The sequence below is a fragment of the Pinus tabuliformis genome, chromosome 5_1 (genome assembly GCF_031772625.1).
Source record: "Pinus tabuliformis cultivar Carrire ecotype Pingquan chromosome 5_1, CPIR1, whole genome shotgun sequence".
Classification (NCBI taxonomy): domain Eukaryota; kingdom Viridiplantae; phylum Streptophyta; class Pinopsida; order Pinales; family Pinaceae; genus Pinus; species Pinus tabuliformis.
Genome location: NC_142305.1, coordinates 457,211,712 through 457,230,203, shown reverse-complemented (window position 1 = coordinate 457,230,203; position 18,492 = coordinate 457,211,712).

Below are 18,492 nucleotides of genomic sequence, written 5' to 3'. Positions count from 1 at the left end.
ATATCCAGCACCAGAGTGTCAAGTGATGATTGCAAATGGAGGAACAATAAATTTCTCTGGAAAGTGCCATAATATCAAGCTATCCATAGGAGAATATGTATTGACTAGCCCAATGCTTTCCATTCCAATGGGAGATGCTGATGTTGTACTAGAAGTCCAATGGCTACAATCCTTGGGTACAATAGCTTTTAATTTTCAAGAACTTTTCATCAAATTTTCTACGAAAGGAAAGGAAGTTGAATTAAGGGGTATTGCAGGGAAACCAGGAAAGATAATCAGCTCTAATGGTATGACAAAGCTTCTAAAAAGGGAGCAAAGAGGTGTAATTGCACAATTATGTTCACTAGATGTTTCCACATCGGAATCATCTATTTCTCCAGATCTCCAAAAAGTCATGGACAATAATTCCAAGGTATTTGAGACTCCCAAAGGTCTCCCACCTATGCGTGATCATGATCATGCTATTCATCTGATTCCAGGAAGTGTTCCTCCAAACATCAGGCCGTACAGATATCCCTATGTCCAAAAGAGTGAAATTGAACGTATGGTTGCAGAAATGCTAGAGGATGGTATAATTCAACCGAGTCAAAGTTCTTTCTCTGCTCCAGTAGTATTGGTGCACAAGAAGGATGGATCATGGCGCATGTGTCCAGATTATAGGGAGCTCAACAAGCTCACTATTAAAGATAAGTTCCCCATTCCTGTCATTGATGAATTACTGGATGAATTGCATGGATCAATTTACTTCACCAAGTTGGATCTTCGTTCAGGATATCATCAAATCAGAATGAAGACTGAAGACATTCCAAAAACAACATTTAGAACTCATGAGGGTCATTATGAATTTTTGTTCATGCCTTTTGGCCTTACCAATGCACCTTCAACATTTCAAGGTTTGATGAATTCAATTTTCAAACCATTCCTTAGAAAATTTGTGTTAGTGTTTTTTGATGATATACTAATCTACAGCAAGTCTTGGAAGGATCATGTTGAACATGTTGACAGGGTGCTACAACTATTGGAGGAGAAACAATTATATGCAAAAAGATCCAAATGTTTCTTTGGAGTCCAGGAGGTGGAATATCTGGGTCATATTGTATCTCATGAAGGAGTTAAGGTAGACCCTAGCAAAATTAAAGCCATTAAGGAATGGAAAATCCCTACATCCATAAAGCATCTGCGAGGATTTCTTGGGTTGACAAGGTATTATCGCAAGTTTGTTAAGAATTATGGGAGAATAGCAGCACCTCTAACAACATTATTGAAGAAAGATGCATTTTCATGGACTCCAGAAGCAACAAAGGCCTTTGAACATCTTAAAGAGGCAATGTGCCAAGCACCGATCTTAGCTACACCGGACTTCACAAAAACCTTTATTGTGGAATGTGATGCTTCAGGAAATGGAATTGGTGTTGTTCTAATGCAAGATGAAAGACCCATTGCTTTTGAAAGTCGTCCAATCAAGGGAAAGTTTTTAAGCAAAGCTATTTATGAGAAGGAAATGTTGGCAATACTCCATGCACTTAAGAAATGATGACCCTACCTAATGGGAAGACACTTCAAGGTAAAAATGGATCATGATAGCCTTAAATACTTTTTAGAACAAAGATTATCCTCTGAAGAGCAACAAAAGTGGGTCACAAAGATGTTGGGTTATGACTTTGAAATCATCTACAAAAAAGGGAAGCAAAATGTGGTGGCAGATGCACTCTCAAGAAGGGATGAGGATGTGGAAGCATGGTTGTGCGCCATTTCTATTATCCAACCAGATTGGATAAACGAAGCAAGGGAGGAATGGAAGAATGACGAAAAAGTGTGGGCACTTATTCGAAAGTTACAACAAGATTCCAGTACGTCTGATACATTTAGCTGGCAAAATGATTCGTTATGGTACAAAGATCGCTTATACCTCTGTAAGAATTCCCAGCTAAAACAAAAGATTCTTATGGAATTGCACACTTCCCCTTAGGAGGGCACTCAGGATTTTTAAAAACTTACCACAGGGTTAAGAAGGAATTTTTTTGGGATGGCCTTAAATTAGATATTCAAAAGTTTGTGGTGGAATGTTTGGTTTTCCAACAAAATAAAGTTGAAACAATTAAGACACCGGGTCTATTACAACCTTTATCCATTCCAAGCCAACGTTGGGAGGAGGTTTCAATGGATTTTATCACAGGTTTACCCAAGTCTGAGGGAAAGAGTGTCATCATGGTGGTAGTTGACAGACTTACCAAGTATGCACACTTTTGTGCATTATCACATCCATTTAAAGCCAGTACAGTTTCTACTGCATTTATGGAAACAATTCAAAAGCTACATGGAAACCCAAAGATTATTGTAAGTGACAGAGATCCCATTTTCACTGAAAATTTTTGGACAGAATTATTTTCTTGTCTTGGTACTCAGTTAGCTCATAGCTCATCTTATCATCCTCAATCTGATGGGCAAAATGAGATAGTAAACAAATGTTTGGAAGGATATATTTGTTGCTTTGTATTTGATAAACAGACACAATGGGTCAAATGGTTGCCTCTGGCTGAATGGTGGTATAACACTTCCTTCCATACAGCAACAAAATGACCCCATTTATGGCACTTTATGGGTATCAACCACCATCCATCACATCATATTTAAGAGAAAATTCTAAGGTTTAGGCAGTGGAACATCACATCGAACATCAACAACAAGTCCTCCAACTCTTAAAGGATAACCTCGTGTTGGCACATAATAGAATGAAACAACAGGCAAATCAACATCGCAGTGAAAGAAGTTTTGATGTAAGTGATTGGGTATTTTTATGGCTACAACTATATAAGCAAATGTCCCTGAAACAAGCTATGAAGGATAATAAATTATCACCAAATTATTATGGTCCGTACAAGGTGTTGCAAAAGATTGGTACTATGGCATACAAATTGGAGCTTCTTGCAGCGTCTCGATTACACCCAGTTTTCCATGTTTCATGTTTAAAGAAGGTTATAGGCGACAAGCTCCCAGTTCAAACAATATTGCCAGAACTTGACGAGGAAGGAAAAATTATATTGGAACCGGAAGCAGTCACAGGAACAAGAACTCAATAGCTGCGAAATCGATCAATTTCAGAGTATCTTATCAAGTGGAAAAACTTATCCGCTGAAGATTCCACATGGGAGGATGAGAATTTAATGTAGAAGTATCCAGAACTACTCAAGCGTTGAGGACAACACTTTTTTGAAGGAGAGGGGCATGTTGGGTCCCTATAATACTAGTGATTACACCATTACTATTGTAGTTATACCCCTTATTAATATTGTTGTGCCCCTATTGCCCCCATATTGTTATTACTGTGCCCCATAGAATCCCTCTATTGTTATTTTTTTGGCTTTATATTATTATTGTTAGGTCGGCTGGATTATATTGTGACTCCTTAGACTCCTATATATAGAAAGGAGGTTTTGTCATTTGAACCATCTAAGAATTGTTCGTTTATGTAATATAAAGGAGGTTGCCCCCTCGAAGAGGCTGAATTCTAAGGCGTTGATCTATCTTTTCTTGAGCTGGTTTCATAACAGGGGGAGAGAGAGAGAGAGAGATAAGGGAGAGAAGGGGAAGAGAGAGAGAGAGAGGGAGGCACAAATATGGAGGGGAGAGAGCGGGGGAGAGATAGATAGATATAGAGAGTGATGTGTATGTTTAGGGGGTGAGATAGAGAGTGCGAATACGAAAAAGTAGATATTATATAGTATTATATAACCAGCATATATCCATCTTAACCTCGGATCTATTAAGAGTCAAGAGAGATCAAATCTCTCGAGGTGCAATCTTTTTCTCAAGTTTCGCACTAAAAAATATATTTGCACCTCGAGAGATTAGATCTTTCTGAGTGCTTGATAGATCTAGAGTTAAGATAGATCTAAACTATTTTATTTTACAATTAAATAAAATATTTGCATAAACTTATTTAGTCGTGAATTAAACTAATAAGACTAATTCTTAATTGAATAAAGATAATAAAATTGTAAAAAGTGGAATCACTGAGTATAATGAAGGGTGAACGTAATAAATAACATGTGTATTTTAGCAAATGTATCAAATGTTTTTAAATAATGTATACGTTTATTATATTGTTGAAATATAGGTTTTATTACATTGCTCAGATTTATTGCATTTTTGGGAGTTGAATATTGCTTATTAAAAATAAATGAGGTGGATAATGCGGGTAATGAGTGGTAAGTTGAGTAATAGCATAATGAATGGTTAATTGGGGTTAGAAAAAGTCACTGGGATTTGAATAAAGAATTAATATAATTTTTTATAAAAGCCGACCTTGAATAAAGTAGTAAACGAATTTTTATTAAAAAGTGGACTAGGACAACCATAGTAGGTTGAATGAATATTTATGGGACCATATTAAAAAATCAAGTTGAATAAAATAAATATGTAGTATTGTTGGATTGGGTTTGTTTGTGGTGAATTTTAATTCATTTTAGTGATGATAAAATTTTTGTGAATTTTTATTAAAAAGTGGACTAGGACCAGTATAGTAGGTTGAATGAATATTTATGGGATCATGTTAAAAAATAAATCAAGTTGAATAAAATAAATATGTAGTTTTGTTAGATTGGGTTTGTTTGTGGTGAATTTGAATTCATTTCAGTGATGATAAAATTTTTGTTTGTAATGAATAGCGATGATAAAAAAAATTGTTTGTAATAAATGATTATTTAAAAGTGAATTGATAATTTTTTTATAATAATTTATGAAAGATTTTTATTTTTACAATAGTATAAAAATATAAAGTTTATTTTATGTGGGGTGAGAAGGGAAAATGATTTTGCAGTTGTGATTGTGGATTTTTCAAGACCTGTTGTTTAACAATTTTTTTTGCAATAATTTTTAGTAGTCGTTAGTAATTATTAACGATTGAGGTTATAAATTTTTAAAAGGGGAAAAGTGAGTCTTTGTTGGATTACCGAAAGGTGGTATAGGGTTTTCTTAAAAGTATGGATTCGAATAGTCTAACATTTTTTGAAATTGATGGTTCTAGTGAGCTAGAGTTTTTATTTTCATGCTAAAGCTACTACAGGTTGGTGAAAGCGAAAGTGGCAGGGCTTGAGGATGAGTTGGACTACTTAGAGGATCCATTCAAGGAGGTCTCTATCTGGTCAATGCCATCTTAATTTTTGAGTGTGACCCCCTGGTGATAGTCTAACCTCTTTTGAAACCGACAGGTCTAGTCAGCTAGAGTTTCTGTTTTCATGCTAAAGCTACTATGAGTTGGTGAAAGAGAAAATGACAGGCCTTGAGGATGAATTGGACTACTCATGGGATCCATTCAAGGAGGTCTCTATCTGGTCAATGCCATCTCAACTTCTGAGTGTCAAGACGGTGGATACTAAAGGACAATCAAGCATGTTGGCCCTAATTGTCAAAAAAAGGGTCCATAAAGTTTCTAAGTTCCTAGGGAGCTGATGGGTTTTTGGGGGCTGATGTTTTTGTGTCGAAGTTGGGAACCGATTTCAAACTAGTTAATATTTATGGGTTGTGTCATGGTAGGGAAACCTTCTGGGATCATTTGATGGGTTTTTATTTTATGGATATGGAAAATGTTGTTTGTGGAGGTTATCTAAATTTTTCGATCGGTGTTTCGAAGATTTGGGGCTACATGCTCATTCAGATCCCCTTTCAGATTATTTCTCTCATCTTTCATTAGAGCACAAATTCTATGATATTGATGTTATAAAATTAAAGCCTACTTGGACTAATAGGAGAGTGGAGGTGCAATGATAGCTAGAAGGATTGACCGTTTTCTTGTTGCAAAAAATTTGTTGGATCAAATTCCCCTATTTCATTAATGGATTCGTGTGGGTGATAGCTCTGATCACCACCTTATTTTTCAGGAACTAAAAGGTGGATCTCAGAAACCTAAGGTCCCATTCAAGTTCAACTCATCCTAACTGAAGGATGGATCTTTTCAATGTCTTGTGAGGGGTCTTTGGATTCCTCTCAGTACTGAGAGGGAAGGCTCTCTCTCGGTGCAGTTCGCAAACAATCTTAGTAGTCTCATGAGAGCTACTATCAACTAGGCCAAGGAAAAAAAAAGAGAAATTTTGAGGAGTTAAAAAGAGTATTGCAAGAGCTAGAGTAGTTAGAAGATCCACAAGGGGGGATACTCCTATGAAGAAGAAAAATAAAGAAACTTTTAGCTGGAATCTTCAAGGAACAAAATTATTAAGGAGCAGGACGAAGAATGGAGGTTAAAAAGTCGCACAATATGGTTGAAGAGGGGATGAAAACACATTCTTTTTCAACAATGTGCTAAAAGTAGTTGGGCTATAAACACCATTTGGGCTCTTGATGATCAAGAGGGAGGCCTGACAAATACTTTTGAGGCTCTAGCTCGTTTGAGTATTTAGCATTCTAGTTCCCTGTTTAAAGTCCCTTAGGAGATCACCTTTGATGAGGTTATTAATTTCACTAGCCTCTTCCCTCATTTTACTGATGATGATACAAACAATTCTTGGATGGAACATGTCTCCAAAGAAGAGTTGAAAACAATGTTGCATAGTTTCTAGAGGGACAAAAACCCCGGCCCCGAATGGATGGCCAGTCAAATTTTTTGATATGTTGGGTGGGCGGATCTTTTTCTCATTGGGGATTATAGGCAGTCAAGGTGGACGTACGATGCTTTTAACTCCACCTGCGTTTCTCTCATCCCTAAATCAGACTCCCCCAATTCTTTTGATGAATTCAAGACGATCTAATTATGTAATATCATTTACAAAATATATATCTAAAATTATTGCTAATAGATTGAAGTTGGTTTTGTCTCAAAACATCTCAAAGGAATAGTTTTCGTTCTTGGAAGGAAGAAAGATTCATGAGGCCATTGGGATGGCTTCGGAGGGCCTCCATAGCATCAAAACAAAAAATTTGAAGGGAATGGTGCTCAAGATAGATTTTTCCAAGGCTTATGACATGGTTAGCTGGGTATATATCAAAATGCTCTTAACGCACCCGGGTTTCGAGGTAAGGTAGTGATATTAGCCTGGTAAGGAATTGTTTTGAATCCACTGGACTTGATCTCCTCTTGACTCTGGATGAACGCACCCAAAATCTATCTGTATTATTGATTAACCCTGCACTAAGAGTACCTATGGGTTTGGAAGGTGTGGATTTTGGAGTGATATTAACTAAGTGGGGTGTTTATCAATTGGGTAATGTGTTGTATTATCTTTGTTTCGTTTGAGGTTCTTGGCAATGGCTTAACTGCATTAAGGTTACACAGTCTCTCCCTTATTATTTCTTTTGGTAGCTGAGGGTCTCAACAAGCTATTAGTAGAGGAAAAGATAAGGGGTGACTTAAATGGGCTGCCTGTTGTTGTGGATCTCTGTTGAATTTCCATGATCTTGGGATCTAGGAAAGAATATTAAAATATCTGACACTACCATACCAAGAATCTCAACAAAGCTGCTTTGCACAACGAAATATAAATAACAGTAAATCAAACATGCACAAGTATAGATATATTTTTACAAAATATTGTACATTAGAGGAAATTTAAGCCTAAAAGTGCCCACAAAATTTTCATGTACGTAATATGTAAACCAATCAAAATCCTTTAAATTTAAAAAGAGGTACATGTAAATATTTTGGAGGGAAAATTAAAAAAATATACTTTTTTAATTGTATTTTTGGTTTATCTCCTTATAGGTTTACTCAAATTTCAAGTCTAGACATTCATTGGATGTGAAATTAAATTTCACATCCAACGATTACCTATTATGCACACTTATGAGAAGACTCACATTGATAAAAATTGAAGATACATTAAAAAACGTGCTGAATATGTTTTTTTAATGTATCTTCAATTTTTATCAATGTGGATCATCTCAAAAGTATGCATAATTGGTACTCGTTGGATGCATAATTTAATTCCACTTCTAACAAGTCTTTACACTTGAAATTTGAGTAAGCATATAAGGAGATAAGCCAAAAATACAATAAAAAAAACGTAGTTTTTTCCCCTCCAAAATTCATAACACTTATTTTATTATTTTCCTATCATTTTATTATTTTTCCTTAAAAGGTCACTTTTAAGCTAAAATTTCCTCTAATGCAAATATGTACAACAACCCAATCTTTGTTATATTAAATCAACCGAATAATACAATAGTATAGGGCTCCCGCAGTATGGATATTGGCCCTCAATTATCCACAAGTACAAGAATATGTAGAGAAACTGTAGATTAAACTGTAGAGAAGCTGTAGATTAAACTGATTATGCAATGTACTAAAGAAAAATACTCAATCTACTTCTACTATCAAACTTGCAGAAGATTAATCGATTTGAGCAAGATTAAACAAAACACATATAATAGAGAAGAAGATTCAATAACACATCAAACACAGAAGAATACTTTGGGGAAAGCCTTAGCTAAAAACCCCGCTATCTGTATTATCATACAAGTGGAAATATCTCAAGATTACACAAAGCTTTAGCTCACAAGCTATCCATCTCTCAGTACAATCCCTCACTGCTGCTCATAGACAGAATATACAACACATATTCCTTCCTTTAGTCCTCCAAGCCTCCTATTCCCTTGCGCAGTTTCTCTTGGGTCCTCCAGCTGCAACCTGTGTGATTCTCACCTCACAACAACACTGCCCTCTAAAATAACTTTGCAATCCTGAAAGAGTTAATTCCTTCGGCATGGATGAGTTTCCTTTATAGGAAAATTCCTCCAATTGATAATACATTGTCCCTTCCTTTAATCTCAGCTGGGTCTTTCTCTGAACTAACACGCATGAGTTATTTGTGAGATAATTTTCTATTATTTGGAGAACAATAGTTGCATGGATGCATGCATTAACTGAATAAACTCACAATTAGTTCCTCCAACTGTTTGGAACTAATTTAACTGGACTTAACTCAGTTAACTAAGCTAAGTAATTACAACTCGAATACAACTCATCCTTCTCTCCTTAATTAAGGGATAACTTCCTCAATCAAAGGGATAACTATTGCATGTCTTCACAAAGACTTCATGTTTGAATTTCTCCAACTAATTAACTCAATATGAATTAATTAATTATTTTTCAAACAACTAGTGAGACTAAACTTGAATTTGAATTCTCAATTTAATTCAAGGACAAATTAAAATTGGAATATATCATGAAATGCTATCTATAGCAATGCTATTTTTTGCATTTTTATTTTTAGCATTCCTTGTTGCTATTTTCAACATTGGTACCTGAAATACTATCTATAGCAATGTTATTTATATCATTTCTATTTTTAGCATTTCTTGTTGCTATTTTCAACAAAATACAAGATACAATGACAATCTTGCTACATGCTTAGCATCTATGTCGTATCTCGTCCTGTCGGTCCTTCACTTCCAATTTTCTCTCTAAGCACCCCTTAGTCCATCAATTATAGCACATAGAGACTCCAAGAGGGTTTTCACCTATCACTGTTGGATTTCACTTATGCTTCAATGAACACGGGCCTATCACTGTTGGATTTCACTTATGCTTTAATGAACATGGGCCGACCCAATCTACTCTTCTAGGCTGGGAAATACCTGAGCTCCAATATTCCAATCTAGTAGTCCACTAATCCATCAATGTATTGCACATTAGGCTTCACAACTTCCCCCAAAATTCAACAACTCCCTTTATGATTGCTTGTCAAGGGCTACTTTGGGCTACCAACACACTGCCTTACACTAGTCCAAATGAATGGAGTTATGTAGGAACACAAAAAAACACATATATACACATAAACAAAGAGATGCAAAAGAAATAAAACTTAATTTCATTAATATCAAATAACTAAAATATGCTTACATACATAAAATGTGAATAAACTAAGCTCAAATAATGGTAGCTTATCTCTGAGAAGAGATGTGGTGGCTACATGCCTCTAAACTGTGTTACAGTCAGGCTCAAGGGCCTTTCTATTGTTTAACAACAAGGGAAAACCCTAAACAACCAAAACCCTAACCCCAGGAGATGAAACACAAAGAGTTTGTGGGCCCGTTGGGGTTAGTTGGGCAGCCAACTTCCTCAGGTCGTAACTTGGTCATATTATCTATGTTTGGTGCATATGATACCTCATTGGAAATATCTCTCCAAGAACTACAAGGTCTTCCGCAACACCCTAATTATGATAATGAGCTTATTGCGGACCTCAAAAAAATGTCATTTAGGGGGTCAAAACTGCTCCAAAAGTTCAAGACCCGAAAAACTGCTAAAAATAGTAAATGATGCTATAAACAAGGAAACTGATGAAACCGACTGGAGGTCTAGGTGGAATAGATGGGTGGCCACCAATATCCACCTGTATTAGTCCTCCCTCCTTAGGAAGCATTGGTTCTCATTGCGTTCAGAGCCTCCATGAGGTGAGGAAATTTATGTTAAACTTGGTCCCGGGGGAACCACCTGCCCTAGTGAAGGAGTTGGATTGCTTTGACAACTCGATATAGTTAGATCCTTTACTGGGGAGTGTTCTTGATCTATGTGTCCATGATTCGATCAATTCTGGCATGTTCGATGTATTCCAGGTTTAACTCTATTGGTGTGATTTGTTCTACAGTGTCAGATGTGTCCAATAATGGTGGAGAGTATCGCCGAAGGTGGTCCACATTGAATACCGGGTCACCTACAATCTTGATGATGTTATATGGCCCATATCAGAGCAGGTGAAGCGTGCGGTGGGGGCTAGTGAGGTGTTCCTTCTCTAGATGTCGACAAACTTTATCGTCCACTTGGAACTTATGTGGCATCTAATGTTGATCATGCTGCTACTTATACTTAGCCTTGACTCTATCCAATATGTCATGGACCTACTGGAAGATGTTCTGAATGCACTCAATGAAGCTGTTAGCCCTGTCAGCTTCGGATTGGACATGATTCGAATATGCCTGAGTAGCTGTAATTGGTATGGCTACATCAATGGGACATAGTGGCTGGAATTTCAATCCCATCTGAAAGTGGCCATTTGAGATATGGATGACTCTACTGTAGTTGTGTTGGACAAAAAGGATGATTTCATCCCAAGTGCATGGATGCTTCAAGTTGTACATGTGTACAATTTCTATGATTATCCTGCTGACGACCTCTGTTTGGCCATCAGTTTGAAGGTGGAAAGTCGTGGACTTAGCGAGCTTAGTATCCAACATCAACCAGAGAATTGACCAAAATGTAATTAGGAACATGTTTTTCCGATCTGAGATAATGGATTGTGGGACCCCAAAGTGTACCCACACTAGTTCAAAGAAGAGCTTAGCAGTGGCTTCTGTTGTGATACTCTTCTTGCACAATTCCATAATGGCCATCTTAGAGAATTTGTCGATGACCATGAAAACACAGTCATTGCCATGCTTTGTAGACGGAAGGCCTGACATGTAATCCATGGAGATGGATTCCCAAGGTCGACTAGGAGTAGGTAGAGGAGTATATAGGTCTTGCTTCTTGATGGTCGGTTTGACAATGGCACGGGTAGTGTAGGAACTGATTTACTTCCCAAAATCCTGTCAAAGGTTATGCCAATAAAAATATTTCTACAACACTGCTGCTATTTTCTCTACCCTAAAATGTCCACTAACCCAACTGTATTGCACTTCCCAAATCATCTTGCCACATTTCCTTGAAGGAACACAGAGGTGTCCCAGGTGGCATAGTAGTGCATCCTACAGGTGAAAATTTGGAACTTGCTTGGCTTGCATGAGAATTTGGTATGTGTTGCTGAATTCTTAATCGCTCTTGTAAAGATGCAGCCACCCCATAGTCTCGTGCCCACAGGAGTCGAGCCCAGTGGTCAGTGCCATGACCAATGGTCGGTTGAGGCAGTCTACAACATTGTTGGTGCTTCCCTTCTTGTAGTTAATGTTCAAATGGAATTTTTGTAGGCATGTGGAACATTTGTGATGGCAATCGTTCGACAACTTCCCTTGTGTCTGTATGAACTGCAAGGATCTTTGGTATGTCTAGATGACTGTTTCCTTCCCTCAAATGTAATGCTTCCATTGTCGGCAGGCCTGCACAGTGGAATACATATCTTTTTCATAGGTGGAATACTTTCAGATTGTGTCTGAAAGTATCTCACTATGATATACGATTGGATGCCCCTGCTGAATATGAACTGCACCAATAGCATAGTCGGAAGCATCTATCTCGATCTCGAATAGTTGTTATAGGTCTGGTAATGTGAGAACTAGTGTAGAGAATAGGTGATGCTTTAACTCGAAAAATGTCTTATGTTGGGATTCAAACCGAAGGAAATTTTCTTTCGGTCCTTCCTTTGTGACTTGACTCAAAGGTCAAGTGATATGAGAGAACCCTAATACAAACCTCTGGTAGAAGTTTGCAATACCCAGAAAGTTGTGGAGCTATGTTAGAGTGGTTGAGGTTGGCCAATCCTGAATGGCTTGTATCTTGGCTGGGTCTACATGCACACTCCACTTATCAATGATGTACCTCAGATATTGAACCTAGGTCATACCAAATGTGCATTTCTCCAAATTGACACACAACTTGTGTTTCCACAAGGTTTGGAGGACCTATCGAATATGATGGAGGTGCTCTTCCCAAATCTGGGATTTCTTGCACCCTCGTCTTCATTTTATTCCACCATGGGAGGCATTCGTGGTTTGTGAGGCAGTCTTGCAAAGGTTAAACTAGTTTGAGCCCTAACTCCTTATGCCTTGACCTCATTGGGGACATACAAAGAAAAAGAAAGAAAGAGCAGACCGCTCTAATACTGTTGATCCAAACTTATGCAGGAACACAAAAAAACACAGATATACACATAAACACAAATATGCAACAAAAATGAAACTTCATTTCATTAATATCAAAGAACTGAAATATACTTACATATAGAAAATGGGAATAAACTAGTTTGGGTGATAGTAACTTATCTCTAAGAAGAGATGTGGTGGCTATATGCCTCTAAATTGTGTTACAATGAGGCTCAAGAGCCTTTTTATTATTGAACAACAAGGGAAAACCCTAAAAAAGTAAAACCCTAAGCCCAAGAGATGGAACACTAAGAGTTTGTGGGCCCCATTAGGGTTAGTTGGGAAATCAACTTCCTGAGGTCGTAACTTGGTCATATTATCTCCATTTGGTGCATACAATACCTCGTCAAAAATATCTCTATGAGTACTAAAGGTTTTGTTGCAGGCCCTTTCTTGTGACTATGGGCTTGACGTGAACCTCAACAAAACATTTTTTAGCGGGTCAAAACTTCTTCGGAAGTTCAAGACCCAAAAACCTACTAAAAATCGTAAATGCCGCTATAACAAGGAAACTGATGAAACCAACTAGAGGTCTAGGTGGAATAGGAAGGTGGCCATTAATATCCACCTGGATCACCAATGGAACCCAATCCAATCATTGTAGAATCTACTCCTAGTTAGGGTTTCTAATTACCCAAGACATCCCTAACACATGGCTCCCACAAGCTGCAACTTGTCCACACTTGGATACCATGCAACTAGAATTCTATCTCAACATAAAGCTATCATCTACACACATACCTTATTTCCATATGGGTTGATATCTTCTGTTGTAGGTCTATACCTCTAGTCAGGGTTTTTGACACATTGCACCAACTCCCTTCCTCCACATCCAAACCTTCTCCCACAACTATGGTTTACCTCCAATCAATTTTTCACACCTTTCTTGCTATTTTGGGCTATAAATTAGCCCCAAACATGCCTCTCTTCTTCCCTATTTAGACCTGTGACATACCTAGGCACTTCAACATCCTTTCGTCCCCTGTCACAAGCAAGATAAGGCCTGCGGCCTAGGTGTAGGTGTCTCCAATACTGTGGCCTAGTCAATAGAGGTAAAACCCACACAAAACATCATCAAACAACTATCCAAGTCACCTTCAGGTATGAGACAGCCTCTTTGTTTTCCAATAGTCATGCCAAGTCAACAAAAGAACCACAAAACAATCTCGAATCAAACTCGACCTCCTCTTCTTGATCTGCAGCTCCCTTACGGATGATTTTCTATGAAACAATTCACATTTTGATAAGGAAATAACATCACATACACCTTCTATTTATATCTAAAAGAAAATCTCCATGAATTTTTGAAGAGATATGTCTTTTGGACAATTTTTTCTCAAGCCTACATGACTCGATTGCCCAAAAACCCATCATGATCTTCAAAAATTCATATCTCATAAAGGACAACTCAGGTTTTGATGATTTACAAAGCGTTGGATTATTCTCGCCATACTCTATCATCTCCATCCATCACATGTCCAAAATGATCCATTTGTGGTGCTTCACCCTCCAAACCATGAACTCTAGGGCTTGGAGTAGCTCCCAAGCTAATAAAAAATCAACAACTTGTTCATCACACATTTATTGTTTGTCGATGATATATTAATATTCTGTGATGATTCTAGGATGGGTTTAGCTTCTATCAAATTTGCATTGTCTCTATTTGTAAAATCTACAGGCATGATAGTTAATATATAAAATTCTGTTTTAATTATAGTGGGGTTATCTTATGATGAGCACACATATGCACAAGGCCTTGTTTTGTTTCAATTAAACTCCGTTAATGTTGGCCTTAAATATCAAGGTTTTTATCTTAAACACAATGACTACAGGAAGGTGGATTGGAATTGGTTGCGGGCTAAGATGAAAAAAATGATCAAAATATGGAGTTTTAGATGGTTGTCAAAGGATGGTAGATTGATGCTTATAAAATCAGTTTTAGAAGCTATTTTGGTATTTTGGATGTCTCTCTCTTGGATTCCAAAAGGGATCCTCAATTTTGTCCCTAAAATTTGTTGCAGATTCTTATGGATGGGCTCAAAGGATAGTAGAGTCTTCCTGTGGGTCATATGGGATACAATTTCCCTTCCAAAGAAATGGTGTGGATGGGGCCTAAAGAATCTTGTGTCGTTCTCCAAAGCGTTGGTTGCTAAGGTAGGATGGTGGTTGATCTCCATTGAAAGCTTGTGGAAGTGTGTGGTTTACAGGAAACATATATTCCCCATCTCCATTGAGGATTGGTTCTAATCCATAAATAAGACGAGTATTAATGTGTCATTCGTATGGAAGGCATTGTTAAAGTCTTTTGGAGTGATTGAAAAGGGGTTGACATGGAATGCAGGTACTGGGGAACACATCAGAATCGACCAAGATTTCCGGGTCATATGTGGTGCTCATTTCACTTTGCCATAGGAGATGGTGGGTTTCCTTCACGAAAGGAGGTTCTCAACTTTAAATCAAGTAGTAGATCAGATCAACACTTCTATATGGGCGTAGGGTTGGATGAATGTAGATCAATTTAATTTTCCAGTGGTATGGTCTGATTTATGGCAACACTACACCACTTTCGTAAATGTTTCCCATGTTAGATTGAGTGATATGGAAGACATGTTGCGCTGGACACACTCCTCTAATGGGGGATACTATCCAAAGAATGGATACCTCTTTATTATGGCATATAAGGAACCGAGTGATGGTGTTTGGTGGCGGAAGAAGCTTTGGAAGCTTAGTTGTTCGAAAAAATATCATGTCTTTAAATGGTGTATCCTCGAAAACAAGATTCCTACTTGAGAAGAAAAAGAGAAAATATGTTTTCTCAGTCCAAGTTGGTGTTCCCTTTGCAAATCCATTGAAAAAATCATTAACCATCTCTTCTTAGAATGTCACTTCACTTGTGTTGTGTGGAATTTGGTTCACATCTCCTTATCTTTGAGTTTGATTTGATAGGGTTTATAATGTTTCCATTCTTGGCACACATGGTGGGAAAATTCCTCCCCCAAACATCTTAGAAATATCCCACTTATCATCAATTGGGGGATCTAGTTAGCCTCGAATCAAGCTATTTTTTAGAACATGCAATCCCTCATGACAAGGTGGCTATAAACTCCAAGGCCATATATCATTTCATTCCAGAGTTATCTGAAAATCATAGACAGAGGAATGTGATCTTGAAGTTTTTGACAAATATCGCCCTTGGTCATATTTTGATGGTACATCACAAGAAAATGGTGAATGTGGAGGTGGTGTTGTTTTATAATTATATGATTCCCACTATTTCAAAATTCAAAGTGGATTGGGTGGGGGCTCAAACAATTTCCTTGAACTCTACATTCTTAAACTTCTATTACCTTTTGCTCTTGAAAAAGAATTCAAACAGTTCCATATTTTTAATGATTCTCTTCTTATTGCTAATTGGTTTCATAGACGAGCTAGATGCCACATACATACTCTTATTCCCTTGTTGGAGCAAGTTATTTGGTTGAAAGGCAGATTTGACTATGTTGCATGTTTTGGCATTTTTCATGGAAAGGAATTCTTTAACAGATGACCTTTCCAAAGCAAGGGCGTAGTAAGCTCAGTGCACATGGAAAATCTTTGAGCAAAATGGAGCATAATCCTTTGAGTTTTACCATAGACCTTTTATAGAAGGCTTGGGGATGGATCAACTTTAAGCCTATAATCTCTTTTTTGTTTATCATCATCTTTATGATGATTATTTTATGCTAAGATCACTCCGTGCAATGGGAGGCTACACTTTTGTTGATATTTAAGACTGTTATGTACTTTTTATGAACTTTTTGGAGATGCATAATTTTATATTGTCTTTTGGGCCAAAGACTATTGAGTGTAGACTCATCATGATGGATGATTAGTTTCTTTTCAAGGGCTAGTTTTTGGAATACACGAAAGTGTATATGCATTTTTTTTATAATAAAAATTGTAATTTTTTTTAAGAGAAAAAAAAGCTTATTTTAAGTGAAAATTTAAATTTTTTATAATAATTAATGAAAAATTTGTACTTTTACAATAATATATTTTAAAGAATTTTATTTTTATTTTTTTAATGATATAAATTTAAAGTTCATTTCATGTGAACATTTAAAATAAATCAGATTAGAGTTTGATAATGAAATGAGAGTTTAATTATTTTTATTATTTCATTTTTTATTTTATATGAATTAAAAAAATATATATATATGGAAGTTTTTTGTTGTTTCTTTTCGTTTCTTTATCTCAGGTGAACATTTAAATGAATCTGATTCGAGTTTATAATTAAATAAGAGTTTAATTATTTTTATTATTCCATTTTTATTTTATATAAATTTAAGAAAAAAATTGAATCTGATTCGAGTTTATAATTAAATGAGAGTTTAATTATTTTTATTATTCCATTTTTTTCTTTTATATAAATTTAAGAAAATAAAATAGGGAAGTTTTTATCGTTTTTCTTCTTTTCTCTTAAAGATTATTTTACTCTTTACGTTTAAAGAGAATTTGGAAGTGAAACGAAAATAAAGCCATTGTTTCTATTGCTATCTTCTAAATTAAGTTGTCACTTTTCACATTGAACATTTACTCATTTTTAAATTTAAAATCAAAGTATTGTCAATTTTATTAATTTTTTCTTTGTTTTTATTTAAATTTAAGTTATTTTTGAATTTTATATCTAATCAATGTTTCTCGGTTAAGATTTACTATATGTTTAATTTAAGAAGGATGGTTAATAAAAATTATTAAGGTATAAATGATTTTATTTATATTTTATATAATAATTAATTTAGTTTTATTTTAATTTTAGATTTATTAAGTTTTTAGAAAAATTAAATCTATTTTCACTTTAAAAGAAGTTTATATCTTAAGAAATTTGATGCCTATCAATGATTGGTGGGATTGGTAGTTCTGGAATTAAAATGAATCTAGTCTAGTTTTAAATATAATATAATAACTAATCTTTTTTTTAATTTATCAACTATACTTAAGTATTAGTATTTTATTGGCTAGTTATTATTTTTATAAATTAATATAAAGTATAACATATTAATAGTAATTTATATTTAAAATTTTGGAAAAAAAATTATTATTATTTTTTAATTGTTGAAATTTAAACTTGTAAATTAAAATAAGAAATTATTATCTTAAAGTTAATTCGGGGTAGTTTAATTAATTGACAAATGGCTCTTTGGCCAAAATATGGGAATGCAATTTCTAGCAAGATCGTGATTTCATGTTGTTTAAAATACAATTTTGAATGCGTAAATAGATTATGCACCTTCGAAATCCCCTGAAGCTCTTCATATTTACAAATTAAACAACTTAAACATATAATTTCAAAAAAATTATAGTAGATTTTGAATAAAATTGACCTAAAAAGTTTCTTCGAATAAAACGAGAGGGGACCATGTTCCCTAAAAAGGGAAACCAAATGGTCTTTTGATAATGGAAAAGTATGAAACATGTTCATTGTCCTAGAAAAAGAAAAACATAGATAGGCTATAAAACTCTTCTACAAAAGTGACTGCGAATTTGGTTCTCAATGTGTGATCCATTATGAATATAGAGGAAGACAGAGGAAAGTTAAGCAAAAAGTGAACCTACTCATACTGTGTGTTTACCTTATGAGCTTGAAGGAGCTTACTTCTCATAGCTAAGACATGATTTAGTGTTTCTCCTAGTGCTAGAGGGGCCCACATCTAGAATTTTATCCTC